The sequence below is a fragment of the Pleurodeles waltl genome, chromosome 12 (genome assembly GCF_031143425.1).
Source record: "Pleurodeles waltl isolate 20211129_DDA chromosome 12, aPleWal1.hap1.20221129, whole genome shotgun sequence".
Classification (NCBI taxonomy): Eukaryota; Metazoa; Chordata; class Amphibia; order Caudata; family Salamandridae; genus Pleurodeles; species Pleurodeles waltl.
The window spans coordinates 691930897-691954198 of NC_090451.1; the positions used below are offsets into that span (position 1 = coordinate 691930897).

The 23302-nt window shown below is 49.3% G+C and overlaps 1 protein-coding gene across 1 annotated transcript in view; it reads right to left on the minus strand.

Moving 5' to 3' along the window:
• The window catches only part of GIGYF1 (GRB10 interacting GYF protein 1), a 656843-nt gene that overhangs the window by 496309 nt on the left and 137232 nt on the right, over positions 1-23302 (minus strand). The window lies entirely within an intron of this gene.

The window sequence follows — 23302 nt, forward strand, 5'->3', positions numbered from 1 at the left end:
TGGTTTCCCCTGGCCAATACCTGACTGGAAAAACTTATACAGTCACCAATGCTGACAATCAAACTAAAGCACATCCCATGGCAATGGTAACTTTAGAATGGGGAGGGGTCAATGGCCTGAAACAGGTGGTGGTCTCCTCAAACCTCCCAGTAGACTGTCTGCTTGGAAACGACCTGGAGTCCTCAGCATGGGCTGAGGTAGAACTAAAAACCCATGCAGCCATGCTGGGTATCCCTGAACTGGTGTGTGTAAAAACAAGAGCACAATGCAAGGCACAGGGTGAAAAAGTAGAGCTGGAGTCTGGAAAAATGGCCCAGCCTACCAAGAGAAAAGGAAAGTCAGTTGGGAAACCAACTGCAACACAGTCAGAAAAAGAGAACCTCTCTTCTCAGGAAGAAGTTCTGCCCTCTGAGGGAACTGAGCCTTTGGAGCTTGAACCTTATCAGGTTGAGCTCCTAGGCCCAGGGGGACCCTCAAGGGAGGAGCTGTGTAAGGGACAAGAAACCTGTCCCTCTCTTGAAGGCCTTAGGCAGCAAGCTGCTGAAGAGTCCAAGGGCAAGAAAAATGGAACACATAGGGTCTATTGGGAAGATGGACTCCTGTACACTGAGGCCAGAGACCCCAAACCTGGTGCCACTAGGAGAGTGGTAGTGCCTCAGTCGTTCAGAGAGTTTATTCTGACCTTAGCCCATGATATTCCCCTTGCTGGGCATTTGGGACAAACTAAGACGTGGGAGAGGTTAGTCAACCACTTCTACTGGCCCAATATGTCCCACAAGGTTAAGGAGTTTTGCCTCTCCTGCCCCACCTGTCAAGCCAGTGGTAAGACAGGTGGGCAACCAAAGGCCCCCCTCATTCCACTTCCAGTGGTGGGGTCCCCTTTGAAAGAGTGGGTGTGGACATAGTTGGTCCACTAGAACCTCCCACAGCCTCAGGGAATATGTACAGGGAGTGCAAAATTATTAGGCAAGTTGTATTTTTGAGGATTAATTTTATTATTGAACAACAACCATGTTCTCAATGAACCCAAAAAACTCATTAATATCAAAGCTGAATATTTTTGGAAGTAGTTTTTAGTTTGTTTTTAGTTTTAGCTATGTTAGGGGGATATCTGTGTGTGCAGGTGACTATTACTGTGCATAATTATTAGGCAACTTAACAAAAAACAAATATATACCCATTTCAATTATTTATTATTACCAGTGAAACCAATATAACATCTCAACATTCACAAATATACATTTCTGACATTCAAAAACAAAACAAAAACAAATCAGTGACCAATATAGCCACCTTTCTTTGCAAGGACACTCAAAAGCCTGCCATCCATGGATTCTGTCAGTGTTTTGATCTGTTCACCAACAACATTGCGTGCAGCAGCAACCACAGCCTCCCAGACACTGTTCAGAGAGGTGTACTGTTTTCCCTCCTTGTAAATCTCACATTTGATGATGGACCACAGGTTCTCAATGGGGTTCAGATCAGGTGAACAAGGAGGCCATGTCATTAGATTTCCTTCTTTTATACCCTTTCTTGCCAGCCACGCTGTGGAGTACTTGGACGCGTGTGATGGAGCATTGTCCTGCATGAAAATCATGTTTTTCTTGAAGGATGCAGACTTCTTCCTGTACCACTGCTTGAAGAAGGTGTCTTCCAGGAACTGGCAGTAGGACTGGGAGTTGAGCTTGACTCCATCCTCAACCCGAAAAGGCCCCACAAGCTCATCTTTGATGATACCAGCCCAAACCAGTACTCCACCTCCACCTTGCTGGCGTCTGAGTCGGACTGGAGCTCTCTGCCCTTTACCAATCCAGCCACGGGCCCATCCATCTGGCCCATCAAGACTCACTCTCATTTCATCAGTCCATAAAACCTTAGAAAAATCAGTCTTGAGATATTTCTTGGCCCAGTCTTGACGTTTCAGCTTGTGTGTCTTGTTCAGTGGTGGTCGTCTTTCAGCCTTTCTTACCTTGGCCATGTCTCTGAGTATTGCACACCTTGTGCTTTTGGGCACTCCAGTGATGTTGCAGCTCTGAAATATGGCCAAACTGGTGGCAAGTGGCATCGTGGCAGCTGCACGCTTGACTTTTCTCAGTTCATGGGCAGTTATTTTGCGCCTTGGTTTTTCCACACGCTTCTTGCGACCCTGTTGACTATTTTGAATGAAACGCTTGATTGTTCGATGATCACGCTTCAGAAGCTTTGCAATTTTAAGAGTGCTGCATCCCTCTGCAAGATATCTCACTATTTTTGACTTTTCTGAGCCTGTCAAGTCCTTCTTTTGACCCATTTTGCCAAAGGAAAGGAAGTTGCCTAATAATTATGCACACCTGATATAGGGTGTTGATGTCATTAGACCACACCCCTTCTCATTACAGAGATGCACATCACCTAATATGCTTAATTGGTAGTAGGCTTTCGAGCCTATACAGCTTGGAGTCAGACAACATGCATAAAGAGGATGATGTGGTCAAAATACTCATTTGCCTAATAATTCTACACTCCCTGTATATCCTAGTAGTAGTGGATCATGCTACTAGGTATCCTGAAGCTATTCCCCTTAGGTCAACTACTGCCCCTGCAGTAGCCAAGGCCCTCATTGGTATCTTTACCAGAGTGGGTTTCCCTAAGGAGGTGGTGTCTGACAGAGGTACCACCTTTATGTCAGCATACCTAAAACACATGTGGAATGAGTGTGGGGTGACTTACAAATTCACTACACCATACCATCCACAAACTAATGGCTTAGTTGAGAGATTCAACAAGACATTAAAAGGCATGATCATGGGGCTCCCAGAAAAGCTCAAAAGGAGATGGGATGTCCTCTTGCCATGTCTGCTTTTCGCTTACAGAGAGGTGCCACAGAAGGGAGTAGGATTCTCACCCTTTGAACTTCTGTTTGGTCACCCTGTAAGGGGACCACTTGCTCTTGTTAAAGAAGGCTGGGAGAGACCTCTTCATGAGCCTAAACAGGACATAGTGGACTATGTACTTGGCCTTCGCTCTAGAATGGCAGAGTACATGGAAAAGGCAAGCAAAAACCTTGAGGCCAGCCAACAGCTCCAGAAGTTTTGGTATGACCAAAAGGCTGCAATGGTTGAGTTCCAACCAGGGCAGAAAGTCTGGGTTCTGGAGCTTGTGGCTCCCAGGGCACTTCAGGACAAATGGAGTGGCCCTTACCCAGTGCTAGAAAGGAAGAGTCAGGTCACCTACCTGGTGGACCTGGGCACAAGCCGGAGCCCCAAGAGGGTGATCCATGTGAACCGCCTTAAGCTCTTCCATGACAGGGCTGATGTAAACCTGTTGATGGTAACAGATGAGGATCAGGAGGCAGAGAGTGAACCTCTCCCTGATCTTCTGTCATCAGACCCAAAAGATGGCTCAGTAGATGGGGTGATCTACTCGGACACCCTCTCTGGCCAACAGCAAGCTGATTGTAGGAGAGTCCTACAACAGTTTCCTGAACTCTTCTCCCTAACCCCTGGTCAGACACACCTGTGTACCCATGATGTGGACACAGGAGACAGCATGCCTGTCAAAAACATTTTTTTTTTAGACAGTCTGACCATGTTAAGGAAAGCATCAAGGTGGAAGTCCACAAGATGCTGGAATTGGGAGTAATTGAGCGCTCTGACAGCCCCTGGGCTAGCCCAGTGGTCTTAGTCCCAAAACCTCACACCAAGGATGGAAAGAAAGAGATGAGGTTTTGTGTGGACTACAGAGGGCTCAACTCTGTCACCAAGACAGACGCCCATCCAATTCCTAGAGCTGATGAGCTCATAGACAAATTAGGTGCTGCCAAATTCTTAAGTACCTTTGACTTGACAGCAGGGTACTGGCAAATAAAAATGGCACCTGGAGCAAAAGAGAAAACAGCATTCTCCACACCTGATGGGCATTATCAGTTTACTGTTATGCCCTTTGGTTTAAAGAATGCCCCTGCCACCTTCCAAAGGTTGGTGAATCAAGTCCTTGCTGGTTTGGAGTCCTTTAGCACAGCTTATCTTGATGATATTGCTGTCTTCAGCTCCACCTGGCAGGATCACCTGGTCCACCTGAAGAAGGTTTTGAAGGCTCTGCAATCTGCAGGCCTCTCTATCAAGGCATCCAAATGCCAGATAGGGCAGGGAACTGTGGTTTACTTGGGCCACCTTGTAGGTGGAGGCCAAGTTCAGCCACTCCAACCCAAGATCCAGACTATTCTGGACTGGGTAGCTCCAAAAACCCAGACTCAAGTCAGGGCATTCCTTGGCTTGACTGGGTATTACAGGAGGTTTGTGAAGGGATATGGATCCATTGTGACAGCCCTCACTGAACTCACCTCCAAGAAAATGCCCAAGAAAGTGAACTGGACTGTAGAATGCCAACAGGCCTTTGACACCCTGAAACAAGCAATGTGCTCAGCACCAGTTCTAAAACCTCCAGATTATTCTAAGCAGTTCATTGTGCAGACAGATGCCTCTGAACATGGGATAGGGGCAGTTTTGTCCCAAACAAATGATGATGGCCTTGACCAGCCTGTTGCTTTCATTAGCAGGAGGTTACTCCCCAGGGAGCAGCGTTGGAGTGCCATTGAGAGGGAGGCCTTTGCTGTGGTTTGGTCCCTGAAGAAGCTGAGACCATACCTCTTTGGGACTCACTTCCTAGTTCAAACTGACCACAGACCTCTCAAATGGCTGATGCAAATGAAAGGTGAAAATCCAAAACTGTTGAGGTGGTCCATCTCCCTACAGGGAATGGACTTTATAGTGGAACACAGACTTGGGACTGCCCATGCCAATGCAGATGGCCTTTCCAGGTTCTTCCACTTAGAAAATGAAGACTCTCTTGGGAAAGGTTAGTCTCATCCTCTTTCGTTTGGGGGGGGGGGGGTTGTGTAAGGAAATGCCTCCTTGGCATGGTTGCCCCCTGACTTTTTGCCTTTGCTGATGCTATGTTTACAATTGAAAGTGTGCTGAGGCCTGCTAACCAGGCCCCAGCACCAGTGTTCTTTCCCTAACCTGTACTTTTGTATCCACAATTGGCAGACCCTGGCATCCAGATAAGTCCCTTGTAACTGGTACTTCTAGTACCAAGGGCCCTGATGCCAAGGAAGGTCTCTAAGGGCTGCAGCATGTCTTATGCCACCCTGGAGACCTCTCACTCACCACAGACACCCTGCTTGCCAGCCTGTGTGTGCTAGTGAGAACAAAACGAGTAAGTCGACATGGCACTCCCCTCAGGGTGCCATGCCAGCCTCTCACTGCCTATGCAGTATAGGTAAGACACCCCTCTAGCAGGCCTTACAGCCCTAAGGCAGGGTGCACTATACCATAGGTGAGGGTACCAGTGCATGAGCATGGTACCCCTACAGTGTCTAAACAAAACCTTAGACATTGTAAGTGCAGGGTAGCCATAAGAGTATATGGTCTGGGAGTCTGTTTTGCACGAACTCCACAGCACCATAATGGCTACACTGAAAACTGAGAAGTTTGGTATCAAACTTCTCAGCACAATAAATGCACACTGATGCCAGTGTACATTTTATTGCAAAATACACCCCAGAGGGCACCTTAGAGGTGCCCCCTGAAACTTAACCAACTGTCTGTGTAGGCTGACTAGTTCCAGCAGCCTGCCACACTAGAGACATGTTGCTGGCCCCATGGGGAGAGTGCCTTTGTCACTCTGAGGCCAGTAACAAAGCCTGCACTGGGTGGAGATGCTAACACCTCCCCCAGGCAGGAGCTGTAACACCTGGCGGTGAGCCTCAAAGGCTCACCCCTTTGTCACAGCACCGCAGGACACTCCAGCTAGTGGAGTTGCCCGCCCCCTCCGGCCCCGGCCCCCACTTTTGGCGGCAAGGCCGGAGAAAATAATGAGAATAACAAGGAGGAGTCACTGGCCAGTCAGGACAGCCCCTAAGGTGTCCTGAGCTGAAGTGACTAACTTTTAGAAATCCTCCATCTTGCAGATGGAGGATTCCCCCAATAGGGTTAGGATTGTGACCCCCTCCCCTTGGGAGGGGGCACAAAGAGGGTGTACCCACCCTCAGGGCTAGTAGCCATTGGCTACTAACCCCCCAGACCTAAACACGCCCTTAAATTTAGTATTTAAGGGCTACCCTGAACCCTAGAAAATTAGATTCCTGCAACAACAAGAAGAAGGACTGCCTAGCTGAAAACCCCTGCAGAGGAAGACCAGAAGACAACAACTGCCTTGGCTCCAGAAACTCACCGGCCTGTCTCCTGCCTTCCAAAGAACTCTGCTCCAGCGACGCCTTCCAAAGGGAACAGCGACCTCTGCATCCTCTGAGGACTGCCCTGCTTCGACGACGACAAGAAACTCCCGAGGACAGCGGACCTGCTCCAAAAAGACTGCAACGTTATCCAAAGGAGCAGCTTTAAAGACCCCTGCAATCTCCCCGCAAGAAGCGTGAGACTTGCAACACTGCACCCGGCGACCCCGACTCGGCTGGTGGAGAACCAACACCTCAGGGAGGACCCCCGGACTACTCTACGACTGTGAGTACCAAAACCTGTCCCCCCTGAGCCCCCACAGCGCCGCCTGCAGAGGGAATCCCGAGGCTTCCCCTGACCGCGACTCTCTGAAACCTAAGTGCCGACGCCTGGGAAAGACCCTGCACCCGCAGCCCCCAGGACCTGAAGGACCGGACTTTCACTGCAGAAGTGACCCCCAGGAGTCCCTCTCCCTTGCCCAAGTGGAGGTTTCCCCGAGGAAGCCCCCCCTTGCCTGCCTGCAGCGCTGAAGAGATCCCTTGATCTCTCATTGACTTCCATTGCGAACCCGACGCTTGTTCTAACACTGCACCCGGCTGCCCCCGCGCCGCTGAGGGTGAAATTTCTGTGTGGGCTTGTGTCCCCCCTGGTGCCCTACAAAACCCCCCTGGTCTGCCCTCCGAAGACGCGGGTACTTACCTGCTGGCAGACTGGAACCGGGGCACCCCCTTCTCTCCATTGAAGCCTATGCGTTTTGGGCACCACTTTGAACTCTGCACCTGACCGGCCCTGAGCTGCTGGTGTGGTAACTTTGGGGTTGCTCTGAACCCCCAACGGTGGGCTACCTTGGACCAAGAACTGAACCCTGTAAGTGTCTTACTTACCTGGTAAAACTAACAAAAACTTACCTCCCCCAGGAACTGTGAAAATTGCACTAAGTGTCCACTTTTAAAATAGCTATTTGTGAATAACTTGAAAAGTATACATGCAATTGAAATGATTCAAAGTTCCTAATGTACTTACCTGCAATACCTTTCAAACAAGATATTACATGTTAAATTTGAACCTGTGGTTCTTAAAATAAACTAAGAAAAGATATTTTTCTATACAAAACCTATTGGCTGGATTTGTCTCTGAGTGTGTGTACCTCATTTATTGTCTATGTGTATGTACAACAAATGCTTAACACTACTCCTTGGATAAGCCTACTGCTCGACCACACTACCACAAAATAGAGCATTAGTATTATCTCTTTTTACCACTATTTTACCTCTAAGGGGAACCCTTGGACTCTGTGCATGCTATTCCTTACTTTGAAATAGCACATACAGAGCCAACTTCCTACAGACTGCCTAAATATTTTGTTTTTGACAGGCATGCTGTCTCCTGTGTCCACATCATGGGTACACAGGTGTGTCTGACCAGGGGTTAGGGAAAAGAGTTCAGCAAACTGCTGCAGGACCTTCCTACAGTCAGACTGCTGTTGGCCAGAGAGGGTGTCTGAGTAGATCACTCCATCTACTGAGCCATCTTTAGGGTCTGATGAGAGGAGATCAGGGAGAGGCTCACTCTCAGCTTCCTGGTCCTCATCTGTTACCATCAACAGATTTACATCAGCCCTGTCATGGAAGAGCTTAAGGCGGTTTACATGGATCACCCTCTTGGGGCTCCTGCTTGTGCCCAGGTCTACCATGTAGGTGACCTGAATCTTCCTTTCTAGTACTGGGTAAGGGCCACTCCATTTGTCCTGGAGTGCCCTGGGAGCCACAGGCTCCAGAACCCAGACTTTCTGCCCTGGTTGAAATTCAACCAGTGCAGCCTTTTGGTCATACCACAACTTCTGGAGTTGTTGGCTGGCCTCAAGGTTTTTACTTGCCTTTTCCATGTACTCTGCCATTCTTGAGCGAAGGCCAAGTACATAGTCCACTATGTCTTGTTTAGGCTCATGAAGAGGTGTAGGAAGTTGGCTCTGTATGTGCTATTTCAAAGTAAGGAATAGCATGCACAGAGTCCAAGGGTTCCCCTTAGAGGTAAAATAGTGGTAAAAAGAGATAATACTAGTGCTCTATTTTGTGGTAGTGTGGTCGAGCAGTAGGCTTATCCAAGGAGTAGTGTTAAGCATTTGTTGTACAGACAATAAATGAGGTACACACACTCAGAGACAAATCCAGCCAATAGGTTTTGTTATAGAAAAATATCTTTTCTAAGTTTATTTTAAGAACCACAGGTTCAAATTTAACATGTAATATCTTGTTTGAAAGGTATTGCAGGTAAGTACATTAGGAACTTTGAATCATTTCCATTGCATGTATACTTTTCAAGTTATTCACAAATAGCTACTTTAAAAGTGGACACTTAGTGCAATTTTCACAGTTCCTGGGGGAGGTAAGTTTTTGTTAGTTTTACCAGGTAAGTAAGACACTTACAGGATTCAGTTCTTGGTCCACGGTAGCCCACCGTTGGGGGTTCAGAGCAACCCCAAAGTTACCACACCAGCAGCTCAGGGCCGGTCAGGTGCAGAGTTCAAAGTGGTGCCCAAAACGCATAGGCTAGAATGGAGAGAAGGGGGTGCCCCGGTTCCGGTCTGCTTGCAGGTAAGTACCCGCGTCTTCGGAGGGCAGACCAGGGGGGTTTTGTAGGGCACCGGGGGGGACACAAGCCCACACAGAAATTTCACCCTCAGCGGCGCGGGGGCGGCCGGGTGCAGTGTTAGAACAAGCGTCGGGTTCGCAATGTAAGTCAATGAGAGATCGAGGGATCTCTTCAGCGCTGCAGGCAGGCAAGGGGGGGCTTCCTCGGGGAAACCTCCACTTGGGCAAGGGAGAGGGCCTCCTGGGGGTCACTTCTGCAGGGAAAGTCCGGTCCTTCAGGTCCTGGGGGCTGCGGGTGCAGGGTCTTTTCCAGGCGTCGGGACTTAGGTTTCAGAGAGTCGCGGTCAGGGGAAGCCTCGGGATTCCCTCTGCAGGCGGCGCTGTGGGGGCTCAGGGAGGACAGGTTTTGGTACTCACAGTCGTAGAGTAGTCCGGGGGTCCTCCCTGAGGTGTTGGTTCTCCACCAGCCGAGTCGGGGTCGCCGGGTGCAGTGTTGCAAGTCTCACGCTTCTTGCGGGGAGTTGCAGGGTTCTTTAAAGCTGCTTCTTGAAACAAAGTTGCAGTCTTTTTGGAGCAGGTCCGCTGTCCTCAGGAGTTTCTTGTCGTCGTCGAAGCAGGGCAGTCCTCAGAGGATTCAGAGGTCGCTGGTCCCTTTGGAAGGCGTCGCTGGAGCAGAGTTCTTTGGAAGGCAGGAGACAGGCTGGTGAGTTTCTGGAGCCAAGGCAGTTGTTGTCTTCTGGTCTTCCTCTGCAGGGGTTTTCAGCTAGGCAGTCCTTCTTCTTGTTGTTGCAGGAATCTAATTTTCTAGGGTTCAGGGTAGCCCTTAAATACTAAATTTAAGGGCGTGTTTAGGTCTGGGGGGTTAGTAGCCAATGGCTACTAGCCCTGAGGGTGGGTACACCCTCTTTGTGCCTCCTCCCAAGGGGAGGGGGTCACAATCCTAACCCTATTGGGGGAATCCTCCATCTGCAAGATGGAGGATTTCTAAAAGTTAGAGTCACCTCAGGACACCTTAGGGGCTGTCCTGACTGGCCAGTGACTCCTCCTTGTGGCTTTCTTTGTTCCCTCCAGCCTTGCCGCCAAAAGTGGGGGCCGTGGCCGGAGGGGGCGGGCAACTCCACTAAGCTGGAGTGCCCTGCTGGGCTGTGACAAAGGGGTGAGCCTTTGAGGCTCACCGCCAGGTGTCACAGCTCCTGCCTGGGGGAGGTGTTAGCATCTCCACCCAGTGCAGGCTTTGTTACTGGCCTCAGAGTGACAAAGGCACTCTCCCCATGGGGCCAGCAACATGTCTCTCGTGTGGCAGGCTGCTGGAACTAGTCAGCCTACACAGACAGTCGGTTAAGTTTCAGGGGGCACCTCTAAGGTGCCCTCTGGGGTGTATTTTGCAATAAAATGTACACTGGCATCAGTGTGCATTTATTGTGCTGAGAAGTTTGATACCAAACTTCCCAGTTTTCAGTGTAGCCATTATGGTGCTGTGGAGATCGTGTTTGACAAACTCCCAGACCATATACTCTTATGGCTACCCTGCACTTACAATGTCTAAGGTTTTGTTTAGACACTGTAGGGGTACCATGCTCATGCACTGGTACCCTCACCTATGGTATAGTGCACCCTGCCTTAGGGCTGTAAGGCCTGCTAGAGGGGTGACTGACCTATACTTGCATAGGCAGTGAGAGGCTGGCATGGCACCCTGAGGGGAGTGCCATGTCGACTTACTCGTTTTGTTCTCACTAGCACACACAAGCTGGCAAGCAGGGTGTCTGTGCTGAGTGAGAGGTCTCCAGGGTGGCATAAGACATGCTGCAGCCCTTAGAGACCTTCCTTGGCATCAGTGCCCTTGGTACTAGAAGTACCAGTTACAAGGGACTTATCTGGATGCCAGGGTCTGCCAATTGTGGATACAAAAGTACAGGTTAGGGAAAGAACACTGGTGCTGGGGCCTGGTTAGCAGGCCTCAGCACACTTTCAATTGTAAACATAGCATCAGCAAAGGCAAAAAGTCAGGGGGCAACCATGCCAAGGAGGCATTTCCTTACAAGAGGTCTCTCCCAGCCTTCTTTAACAAGAGCAAGTGGTCCCCTTACAGGGTGGCCAAACAGAAGTTCAAAGGGTGAGAATCCTACTCCCTTCTGAGGCACCTCTCTGTAAGCGAAAAGCAGACATGGCAGGAGGACATCCCATATCCTTTTGAGTTTCTCTGGGAGCCCCATGATCATGCCCTTTAATGTCTTGTTGAATCTCTCAACAAGGCCATTAGTTTGTGGATGATATGGTGTAGTGAATTTATAAGTCACTCCACACTCATTCCACATGTGTTTTAGGTAAGCTGACATGAAGTTGGTACCTCTGTCAGAAACCACCTCCTTAGGGAAACCCACTCTGGTAAAGATACCAATGAGGGCCTTGGCTACTGCAGGGGCAGTAGTCGACATAAGGGGAATAGCTTCAGGATACCTAGTAGCATGATCCACTACTACTAGGATGTACATATTTCCTGAGGCTGTGGGAGGTTCTAGTGAACCAACTATGTCCACACCCACTCTTTCAAAGGGGACCCCCACCACTGGAAGTGGAATGAGGGGGGCCTTTGGATGCCCACTTACCACTGGCTTGACAGGTGGGGCAGGAGAGGCAAAACTCCTTAACCTTCTGGGACATATTGGGCCAGTAGAAGTGGTTGACTAACCTCTCCCACGTCTTGGTTTGTCCCAAATGCCCAGCAAGGGGAATATCATGGGCTAAGGTCAGAATAAACTCTCTGAAACCCTGAGGCACTACCACTCCCCTAGTGGCACCAGGTTTGGGATCTCTTGCCTCAGTGTACAGGAGTCCATCTTCCCAATAGACCCTATGTGTTCCATTTTTCTTGCCTTTGGACTCTTCAGCAGCTTGCTGCCTAAGGCCTTCAAGAGAGGGACAGGTTTCTTGTCCCTTACACAACTCTTCCCTTGAGAGTCCCCCTGGGCCCAAGAGCTCAACCTGATAAGGTTCCAGCTCCATAGGCTCAGTTCCCTCAGAGGGCAGAGCTTCTTCCTGAGAAGAGAGGTTCTCTTTTTGGTGTTGTGTTGCAGCTGGTTTCCCAGCTGACTTTCCTTTCCTCTTGGTAGGCTGGGCCATTTTTCCAGACTCCAGCTCTACTTTTTCACCCTGTGCCTTGCACTGTGGCCTAGTCTTGACACACACCAGTTCAGGGATACCCAGCATGGCTGCATGGGTTTTTAGTTCTACCTCAGCCCATGCTGAGGACTCCAGGTCGTTTCCAAGCAGTCTACTGGGATATTTGAGGAGACCACCACCTGTTTCAGGCCATTGACCCCTCCCCACTCTAAAGTCACCATTGCCATGGGATGTACTTTAGTTTGATTGTCAGCATTGGTGACTGGATAAGTTTGTCCAGTCAGGTATTGGCCAGGGGAAACCAGTTTCTCTGTCACCATGGTGACACTGGCACCTGTATCCCTCAGGCCCTCTACACTTGTCCCATTAATTAAGAGCTGCTGCCTGTATTTTTGCATGTTAGGGGGCCAGGCAGCCAGTGTGGCTAAATCCACCCCACCCTCAGAGACTAATGTAGCTTCAGTGTGACACCTGATTTGCTCTGGGCACACTGTTGATCCCACTTGGAGACTGGCCATTCCAGTTTTAGCTGGATGGGAGTTAGAAGTGGTATCTTTCTTGGGACAGGCCTTGTCTCCAGTTTGGTGTCCAGACTGACTACAGCTACGACACCAGGCCTTTTTGGGATCAAAGTTTTTACCCTTGTACCCAGAATTGTTTTGTGAAGAGGCTCTGGGCCCACCCTCCTGTGCAGGTTTTTGGGGGCCTGTAGAAGACTCTTTACTATTTTTGTTTTTGGCTGTCTCACCACCTTTCCCCTGGGGAGGTTTTGTGACCCCTTTCTTTTGGTCACCCCCTGTGGAAGTTTTGGACACCCTAGTCTTGACCCAATGGTCCGCCTTCTTTCCCAATTCTTGGGGAGAAATTGGTCCTAGGTCCACCAGATGCTGATGCAGTTTATCATTGAAACAATTACTTAATAGGTTTTCTTTCACAAATAAATTGTACAGCCCATCATAATCATTTACACCATTGCCTTGAATCCAACCATCTAGTGTTTTTACTGAGTAGTCTACAAAGTCAACCCAGGTCTGGCTCGAGGATTTTTGAGCCCCCCTGAATCTAATCCTATACTCCTCAGTGGAGAATCCAAAGCCCTCAATCAGGGTACCCTTCATGAGGTCATAAGATTCTGCATCTTTTTTAGAGAGTGTGAGGAGTCTATCCCTACACTTTCCTGTGAACATTTCCCAAAGGAGAGCACCCCAGTGAGATTTGTTCACTTTTCTGGTTTCACAAGCCCTCTCAAAAGCTGTGAACCATTTGGTGATGTCATCACCATCTTCATATTTTGTTACAATCCCTTTGGGGATTTTCAACATGTCAGGAGAATCTCTGACCCTATTTATGTTGCTGCCACCATTGATGGGTCCTAGGCCCATCTCTTGTCTTTCCCTTTCTATGGCTAGGATCTGTTGTTCCAAAGCCAATCTTTTGGCCATCCTGGCTAACTGGATGTCCTCTTCACTGGAGTTATCCTCAGTGATTTCAGAGAGGCTGGACCCTCCTGTGAGGGAGCCAGCATCTCTGACTATTATTTTTGGAGTCAGGGCTTGAGAAGCCCTGTTCTCCCTAGATAGGACTGGTGGGGGGGAATCACCCTCCAAGTCACTATCATCATCCTCTGGGTTGCCATCCACAGAGGGGTTGGCTCTATCATACTCTGCCAACAGCTCCTGGAGCTGTAGTTTGGTAGGTCTGGAGCCCATTGTTATTTTTCTTATTGTACAGAGTGACCTAAGCTCTTTCATCTGGAGATGGAGGTAAGGTGTGGTGTCGAGTTCCACCACATTCATATCTGTACTAGACATTATTCTTCTAAAAGTTGGAATACTTTTTAAGAATCTAAGACTAGTTCTAGAATCTAATTCAAACTTTTAAACTTCTAAAAGCTATGCTAACAGGGACTAACACAAGGCCCTAGCAGGACTTTAAAGAATTTAGAAAAAATAGTTCAAATTGCAAAAACAATTTCTAATTACAATTTTTGGAATTTGTTGTGTGATCAGGTATTGGCTGAGTAGTCCAGCAAATGCAAAGTCTTGTACCCCACCGCTGATCCAATGTAGGAAGTTGGCTCTGTATGTGCTATTTCAAAGTAAGGAATAGCATGCACAGAGTCCAAGGGTTCCCCTTAGAGGTAAAATAGTGGTAAAAAGAGATAATACTAATGCTCTATTTTGTGGTAGTGTGGTCGAGCAGTAGGCTTATCCAAGGAGTAGTGTTAAGCATTTGTTGTACATACACAGACAATAAATGAGGTACACACACTCAGAGACAAATCCAGCCAATAGGTTTTGTTATAGAAAAATATCTTTTCTTAGTTTATTTTAAGAACCACAGGTTCAAATTTTACATGTAATAGCTCTTTTGAAAGGTATTGCAGGTAAGTACTCTAGGAACTTTGAATCATTACTTTAGCATGTATACTTTTTACATAAAACACAATAAGCTGTTTTTAAAAGTGGACACAGTGCAATTTTCACAGTTCCTGGGGGAGGTAAGTTATTGTTAGTTTCAACAGGTAAGTAAGGCACTTACAGGTTTCAGTTTTTGGTCCAAGGTAGCCCACCGTTGGGGGTTCAGAGCAACCCCAAAGTTATCACACCAGCAGCTCAGGGCCGGTCAGGTGCAAAGGTCAAAGAGGTGCCCAAAACACATAGGCTATAATGGAGAGAAGGGGGTGCCCCGGTTCCAGTCTGCCAGCAGGTAAGTACCCACGTCTTCGGAGGGCAGACCAGGGGGGTTTTGTAGGGCACCGGGGGGGACACAAAGTAGCACAGAAACTACACGCTCAGCAGCGCGGGGGCGGCCGGGTGCAGTGTGCAAACACGCGTCGGGTTTCCTTCAGTTTTCAATGGGAGACCAAGGGGTCTCTTCAGCGATGCAGGCAAGGGGGGGGCTCCTCGGGGTAGCCACCACCTGGGCAAGGGAGAGGGCCTCCTGGGGGTCACTCCTGCACAGAAGTTCCGTTTCTTTAGGGGCTGGGGGCTGCGGGTGCAGGGTCTTTTCCAGCCGTCGGGAAATGGAGTTCAGACAGTCGCGGTCAGGGGGGGCCTGGGGATTCCCTCTGCAGGCGTCGCTGTGGGGGCTCAGGGGGACAACTTTGGTTACTCACAGTCATAGAGTCGCCGGAGGGTCCTCCCTGAGTTGGTTGTTCTCCACCAGTCGAGTCGGGGTCACCGGGTGCAGTGTTGCAAGTCTCACGCTTCTTGCGGGGAGTTGCAGGGGTCTTTAAATCTGCTCCTTGTAACAAAGTTGCAGTTCTTTTGGAGCAGTGCCGCTGTCCTCGGGAGTTTCTTGTCTTTTTCGAAGCAGGGCAGTCCTCAGAGGATTCAGAGGTCGCTGGTCCCTTGGAAAGCGTCGCTGGAGCAGGGTTCTTTGTAAGGCAGGAGACAGGCCGGTAAGTCTGGGGCCAAGGCAGTTGGTGTCTTCTGTTCTTCCTCTGCAGGGGTTTTTCAGCTCAGTAGTCCTTCTTGTAGTTGCAGGAATCTAAATCTTTAGGTTCAGGGAAGCCCTTAAATACTAAATTTAAGGGCGTGTTTAGGTCTGGGGGGTTAGTAGCCAATGGCTACTAGCCCTGAGGGTGAGTACACCCTCTTTGTGCCTCCTCCCAAGGGGAGGGGGGTCACATCCCTAATACTATTGGGGGAATCCTCCATCTGCAAGATGGAGGATTTCTAAAAGTTAGAGTCACTTCAGCTCAGGACACCTTAGGGGCTGTCCTGACTGGCCAATGATGACTCCTTGTTGTTTTCTTTGTTTCCTCCAGCCTTGCCGCCAAAAGTGGGGGCCGTGGCCGGAGGGGGCGGGCAACTCCACTAAGCTGGAGTGTCCTGCGGTGCTGTGACAAAGGGGTGAGCCTTTGAGGCTCACCGCCAGGTGTTACAGCTCCTGCCTGGGGGAGGTGTTAGCATCTCCACCCAGTGCAGGCTTTGTTACTGGCCTCGGAGTGACAAAGGCACTCTCCCCATGGGGCCAGCAACATGTCTCTAGTGTGGCAGGCTGCTGGAACCAGTCAGCCTACACAGATAGTCGGTTAGGTTTCAGGGGGCACCTCTAAGGTGCCCTCTGTGGTGTATTTTACAATAAAATGTACACTGGCATCAGTGTGCATTTATTGTGCTGAGAAGTTTGATACCAAACTTCCCAGTTTTCAGTGTAGCCATTATGGTGCTGTGGAGTTCGTGTTTGACAGACTCCCAGACCATATACTCTTATGGCTACCCTGCACTTACAATGTCTAAGGTTTTGCTTAGACACTGTAGGGGCACAGTGCTCATGCACTGGTGCGCTCACCTATGGTATAGTGCACCCTGCCTTAGGGCTGTAAGGCCTGCTAGAGGGGTGTCCTACCTATACTGCATAGGCAGTGAGAGGCTGGCATGGCACCCTGAGGGGAGTGCCATGTCGACTTACTCATTTTGTTCTCATTAGCACACACAAGCTGGTAAGCAGTGTGTCTGTGCTGAGTGAGGGGTCTCTAGGGTGGCATAATACATGCTGCAGCCCTTAGAGACCTTCCCTGGCATCAGGGCCCTTGGTACCAGGGGTACCAGTTACAAGGGACTTATCTGGGTGCCAGGGTGTGCCAATTGTGGAATCAAAAGTACAGGTTAGGGAAAGAACACTGGTGCTGGGGCCTGGTTAGCAGGCCTCAGCACACTTTCAATTCAAACATAGCATCAGCAAAGGCAAAATGTCAGGGGGGTAACCATGCCAAGGAGGCATTTCCTTACACAGTGTCTAAACAAAACCTTAGACATTGTAAGTGCAGGGTAGCCATAAGAGTATATGGTCTGGGAGTCTGTCATACACGAACTCCACAGCAGCATAATGGCTACACTGAAAACTGGGAAGTTTGGTATCAAACTTCTCAGCACAATAAATGCACACTGATGCCAGTGTACATTTTATTGTAAAATATACCCAGAGGGCATCTTAGAGATGCCCCTGAAAACATACCCGACTTCCAGTGTGGGCTGACTAGTTTTGCCAGCCTGCCACACACCAGACATGTTGCTGGCCACATGGGGAGAGTGCCTTTGACACTCTGTGGCTAGTAACAAAGCCTGTCCTGGGTGGAGATGCTTCTCACCGCCCCCTGCAGGAACTGTAACACCTGGCAGTAAGCCTCAAAGGCTCACCCACTTTGTTACAGCACCACAATGCATCCCAGTTAGTGGAGATGCCCGCCCCCTCCGGCCACGGCCCCAATTTTGGCGGCAAGGCCAGAGGAGATAATGAGAAAAACAAGGAGTCACTGGCCAGTCAGGACAACCCCTAAGGTGTCCTGAGCTGAGGTGACTGACTTTTAGAAACCCACCATCTTGCAGATTGAGGATTCCCCCTTTAGGATTAGGGATGTGTCCCCCTCCCCTCAGGGAGGAGGCACAAAGAGGGTGTTGCCACCCTCAGGGCTAGTAGCCATTGGCTACTAACCCCTCAGACCTAAACACACCCCTAAATTGAGTATTTAGGGGCCCCCAGAACCTAGGAAGATAGATTCCTGCAACCTGAAGACGAAGAAGGACTGCTGACCTGAAGCCCTGCAGAGAAGACGGAGACACCAACTCCTTTGGCCCCAGCCCTACCGGCCTGTATCCCCACTTCAAGAAAAACTGCAACAGCGACGCATTCCACAGAGTCCAGCGACCTCTGAAGCCTCAGAGGACTACCCTGCATCTAAAAGGATCAAGAACTCCCAAGGACAGCGGCCCTGTTCCACAAAGACGGCAACTTAGCAACAAAGAAGCAACTTTTAAAGACCACGCATTGCCTGCCGGAAGTGTGAGACTTTCCACTCTGCACCCGACGCCCCCGGCTCGACCTGCGAAGAACCAACACTACAGGGAGGACTCCCTGGTGACTGCGACCCTGTGAGAAGCCAGAGTTGACCCCCCTGGGCCCCCACAGCAACGCCTGCAGAGGGAATCCAGAGGCTCCCCCTGACCCCGACTGCCTGCTTCAAAGAACCCGACGCCTGGGAAACACATTGCACCCGCAGCCCCCAGGACCTGAAGGATCCGACCTGCAGTGCAGGAGCGACCCCCAGGTGGCCCTCTCCCTTGCCCAGGTGTTGGCTACTCCGAGGCCCCCCCTCCCCCCCCCCCCCCCCCTTCTTGCCTGCCTGCTTCGCTGAAGAGACCCCTGGGTCTCCCATTGAAACCAAACGCCTGTGTAAGGAAATGCCTCCTTGGCATGGTTACCCCCTGACTTTTTGCCTTTGCTGATGCTATGTTTTGAATTGAAAGTGTGCTGAGGCCTGCTAACCAGGCCCCAGCACCAGTGTTCTTTCCCTAACCTGTACTTTTGATTCCACAATTGGCACACCCTGGCATCCAGATAAGTCCCTTGTAACTGGTACCTCTGGTACTAAGGGCCCTGATGCCAGGGAAGGTCTCTAAGGGCTGCAGCATGTATTATGCCACCCTAGAGACCCCTCACTCAGCACAGACACACTGCTTACCAGCTTGTGTGTGCTAGTGAGAACAAAATGAGTAAGTCGACATGGCACTCCCCTCAGGGTGCCATGCCAGCCTCTCACTGCCTATGCAGTATAGGTAAGACACCCCTCTAGCAGGCCTTACAGCCCTAAGGCAGGGTGCACTATACCATAGGTGAGGGTACCAGTGCATGAGCACTGTGCCCCTACTGTGTCTAAGCAAAACCTTAGACATTGTAAGTGCAGGGTAGCCATAAGAGTATATGGTCTGGGAGTCTGTTTTACACGAACTCCACAGCACCATAACGGCTACACTGAAAACTGGGAAGTTTGGTATCAACCTTCTCAGCACAATAAATACATTTTATTGTAAAATACACCACAGAGGGCACCTTAGAGGTGCCCCCTGAAACCTAACCGACTGTCTGTGTAGGCTGACTGGTTCCAGCAGCCTGCCACACTAGAGACATGTTGCTGGCCCCATGGGGAGAGTGCCTTTGTCACTCTGAGGCCAGTAACAAAGCCTGCACTGGGTGGAGATGCTAACACCTCCCCCAGGCAGGAGCTGTAACACCTGGCGGTGAGCCTCAAAGGCTCACCCCTTTGTCACAGCCCAGCAGGGCACTCCAGCTTAGTGGAGTTGCCCGCCCCCTCCGGCCACGGCCCCCACTTTTGGCGGCAAGGCTGGAGGGAACAAAGAAAGCAACAAGGAGGAGTCACTGGCCAGTCAGGACAGCCCCTAAGGTGTCCTGAGCTGAAGTGACTAACTTTTAGAAATCCTCCATCTTGCAGATGGAGGATTCCCCCAATAGGATTAGGGATGTGACCCCCTCCCCTTGGGAGGAGGCACAAAGAGGGTGTACTCACCCTCAGGGCTAGTAGCCATTGGCTACTAACCCCTCAGACCTAAACATGCCCTTAAATTTAGTATTTAAGGGCTCTCCCTGAACCTAGAAATCAGATTCCTGCAACAACAAGAAGAAGGACTGCCTAGCTGAAAACCCCTGCAGAGGAAGACCAGAAGACAACAACTGCCTTGGCTCCAGAAACTCACCGGCCTGTCTCCTGCCTTCCAAAGAACTCTGCTCCAGCGACGCCTTCCAAAGGGACCAGCGACCTCTGCATCCTCTGAGGACTGCCCTGCTTCGACGACGACAAGAAACTCCCGAGGACAGCGGACCTGCTCCAAAAAGACTGCAACTTTATCCAAAGGAGCAGCTTTAAAGAGCCCTGCAATCTCCCCGCAAGAAGCGTGAGACTTGCAACACTGCACCCGGCGACCCCGACTCGGCTGGTGGAGAACCAACACCTCAGGGAGGACCCCCGGACTACTCTACGACTGTGAGTACCAAAACCTGTCCCCCCTGGGCCCCCACAGCGCCGCCTGCAGAGGGAATCCCGAGGCTTCCCCTGACCGCGACTCTCTGAAACCTAAGTCCCGACGCCTGGAAAAGACCCTGCACCCGCAGCCCCCAGGACCTGAAGGACCGGACTTTCACTGCAGAAGTGACCCCCAGGAGTCCCTCTCCCTTGCCCAAGTGGAGGTTTCCCCGAGGAAGCCCCCCCTTGCCTGCCTGCAGCGCTGAAGAGATCCCTTGATCTCTCATTGACTTCCATTGCGAACCCGACGCTTGTTCTAACACTGCACCCGGCCGCCCCCGCGCCGCTGAGGGTGAAATTTCTGTGTGGGCTTGTGTCCCCCCCCGGTGCCCTACAAAACCCCCCTGGTCTGCCCCCCGAGGACGCGGGTACTTACCTGCTGGCAGACTGGAACCGGGGCACCCCCTTCTCTCCATTGGAGCCTATGCGTTTTGGGCACCACTTTGAACTCTGCACCTGACCGGCCCTGAGCTGCTGGTGTGGTAACTTTGGGGTTGCTCTGAACCCCCAACGGTGGGCTACCTTGGACCAAGAACTGAACCCTGTAAGTGTCTTACTTACCTGGTAAAACTAACAAAAACTTACCTCCCCAGGAACTGTGAAAATTGCACTAAGTGTCCACTTTTAAAGTAGCTATTTGTGAATAACTTGAAAAGTATACATGCAATTGAAATGATTCAAAGTTCCTAATGTACTTACCTGCAATACCTTTCAAACAAGATATTACATGTTAAATTTGAACCTGTGGTTCTTAAAATAAACTAAGAAAAGATATTTTTCTATAACAAAACCTATTGGCTGGATTTGTCTCTGAGTGTGTGTACCTCATTTATTGTCTATGTGTATGTACAACAAGTGCTTAACACTACTCCTTGGATAAGCCTACTGCTCGACCACACTACCACAAAATAGAGCATTAGTATTATCTCTTTTTACCATTATTTTACCTCTAAGGGGAACCCTTGGACTCTGTGCATGCTATTCCTTACTTTGAAATAGCACATACAGAGCCAACTTCCTACAGCCTGTTTGCACTCTGCACCTGGCCGCCCCTGTGCAGCTGAGGGTGTACTTTTTGTGCTGACTTGTGTCCCCCCTCCCCCCCCCCTCCCCTCCTCCCCCCCCCCCTCCCAACCCTCCCCCCCCCCAGTGCCGTACAAACCTCCTCTTGTCCGCCCACCTAAGTCGCGGGTACTTACTTGCTAGTAGACTGGGACCAGGGCACCCCCTTCTCCATTGAAGCCTATGCGTTTTGGGCACCACTTTGACCTCTGCATCTGACCGGCCCTGAGCTGCTGTTGTGGTAACTGTGGGTTGCCCTGAACCCCCAATGGTGGGCTACCTTGGACCCAACTTTGAACCCTGTAAGTGCTTTACTTATCTGAACTACTAACAAATACTTACCTCCCCCAGGAACTGTTGAATTTTGCACTGTCTAGTTTTAAAATAGCTTATTGCCATTTTTGCCAAAACAGTACATGCTATTTTGTTGATTCGAAGTTCCTAAGATACCAGAGTGAAATACCTTTCCTTTAAAGTATTGTTTGTAAATCTTGAACCTGTGGTTCTTAAAATAAACTAAGAAAATATATGTTTCTATACAAACACCTATTGGCCTGGAATTGTCTTTGAGTGTGTGTTCCTCATTTATTGCCTGTGTGTGTACAACAAATGCTTAACACTACCCTCTGATAAGCCTACTGCTCGACCACACTACCACAAAATAGAGCATTAGAATTATCTCTTTTTGCCACTATCTTACCTCTAGGGGGAACCCTTAGACTCTGTGAATGCTATTGCTTACTTTGAACTAGTACATACAGAGCCAACTTCCTACAGCCACCAGGAATGCTGTTCTAAGTGTTAGTATTTGTACTGTGGCCTTATGTAATGGTTCAAATGGTGCCTTCAATAACTGTGTGAGTACCACATTTAAAAATCATGTGGGTGCTGGAAGCTTTCTTGGTGGTGCAATCCTTTTTGCTCCTTCCAGAAATCTTAATGACTGGGGCTGTGAAGAAGCCTCTTCTTATGGAACCACCTTTTGTATGCCACTATTGCTGTCAAGTGTACTTTTAGCGATGCAAATAGTAACTTGCAGTCTATGAGGTATGATAGATATTTTAATACTGTTGCATCCTTTGTATTCTTTAATAATAACCCATATTTAGGACATCATAAAGACTATATTTTCAATTTTTCTATGTAGCATTTTCGTGTTGCTGGCTTTCTTGCTTCCCTTAGAACAACCATTGTGTTTTCTGGGATCTTTAAATGATCAAACTTTAAGTCTTCAGAACCCAAGCTCAAAGACACTGGTTCTGGGTGTAGTACCTTTTCCTCTTCCATTGACACTGGATCCTGTTGTTTTGGTAAACTCATATTGTTTCCTTGAGCTATTTCTATTAGTTCTGAGAACATGTTTGCATATTGCTACTCTTAAGTGTCTGTGTGTGAGTGTCACTTCCAAAAGATCTGTTTGAAAACCTTCGGAATTAGTTACCATTCGTATGAGCATGATGCTTCTGTGCTCGGCTTATCTGCCTCTGTATTGTCCTTCCTCTTGAGATGGATTGTGGTTATTTCCATTTTCCTCTGTACAGCCCATTCCCAGAGTTCTTGGGCTAGTCTTAAAGATTTCCTAAGAGCTCTTTCTTTAAGGCTTTTAAAGGCTAAGAACACTATTTTTGGTTGCAACAAATTCATGTGTTGTACCGCATCTTATTCCTTCTAAACTCCTTCACCTTGAGCAAGTCCATGTGAGCTACCTAACCCATTTGAGGGATCTGATATTGTCACTGTTGGTGTTGGCTGTACAAATTACTCCCATGAGTTGTGTGATCTGTTCCACCACGCCATCTCCCCCTTGTACCTTTGTGTAACATCCACTAGATCTTCCCAACTGCCTGTTGCATGTGACCATTGGCTTTGTACCCATTCCTGCATATCACATGTTTAGTCTCACATATGGAATCAGTGGGATGCATGATACTATCTTCCCTAGCATGTTCCCCTGTGTGCTCACTGTTAGAGCTTGGCCAGTCTGGTATTGGACTGTTTCCAGCAGTGATGACTATTCTCTTTTCGTTGGCGTACACCTTTCTTTGAAGTGAGTTGATTCTTGCTCAAAGAAACATTTTTTCTGCTCTGGACTCGGTGATGACGTCCCTATGATTATAGAGAATCCCAAAGTGTGAAAAAAGTTTTCATGACTTGCTGAATAGGTCTCTTGCACTTGTGGGAGTTTGCGCTGACTAGCCAGTGGTCTAGGTAGGGATAGGCATGTATGCCCTGTCGTCTTAGGTGTGCTGCTACATCCAATAGTCACTCTAAAAACTCTTGGGCAGACATTATCCTGAATGCCAGAAATGTCAACTAGTAGCAAGTTTTGTTTACAACAAACCTGAGTTACTTTCTGTGTTTTGCCTTCAATGGGATGAGTGCCTGCAAAGTAGTCATCCTCAATTTTTGAGTCCTCAAACTTGTTTATAAATCCGAGGCCTAGGATTGGGCACAGAGGATCCATCCACCTTTGGTGTTAGGAAATATGC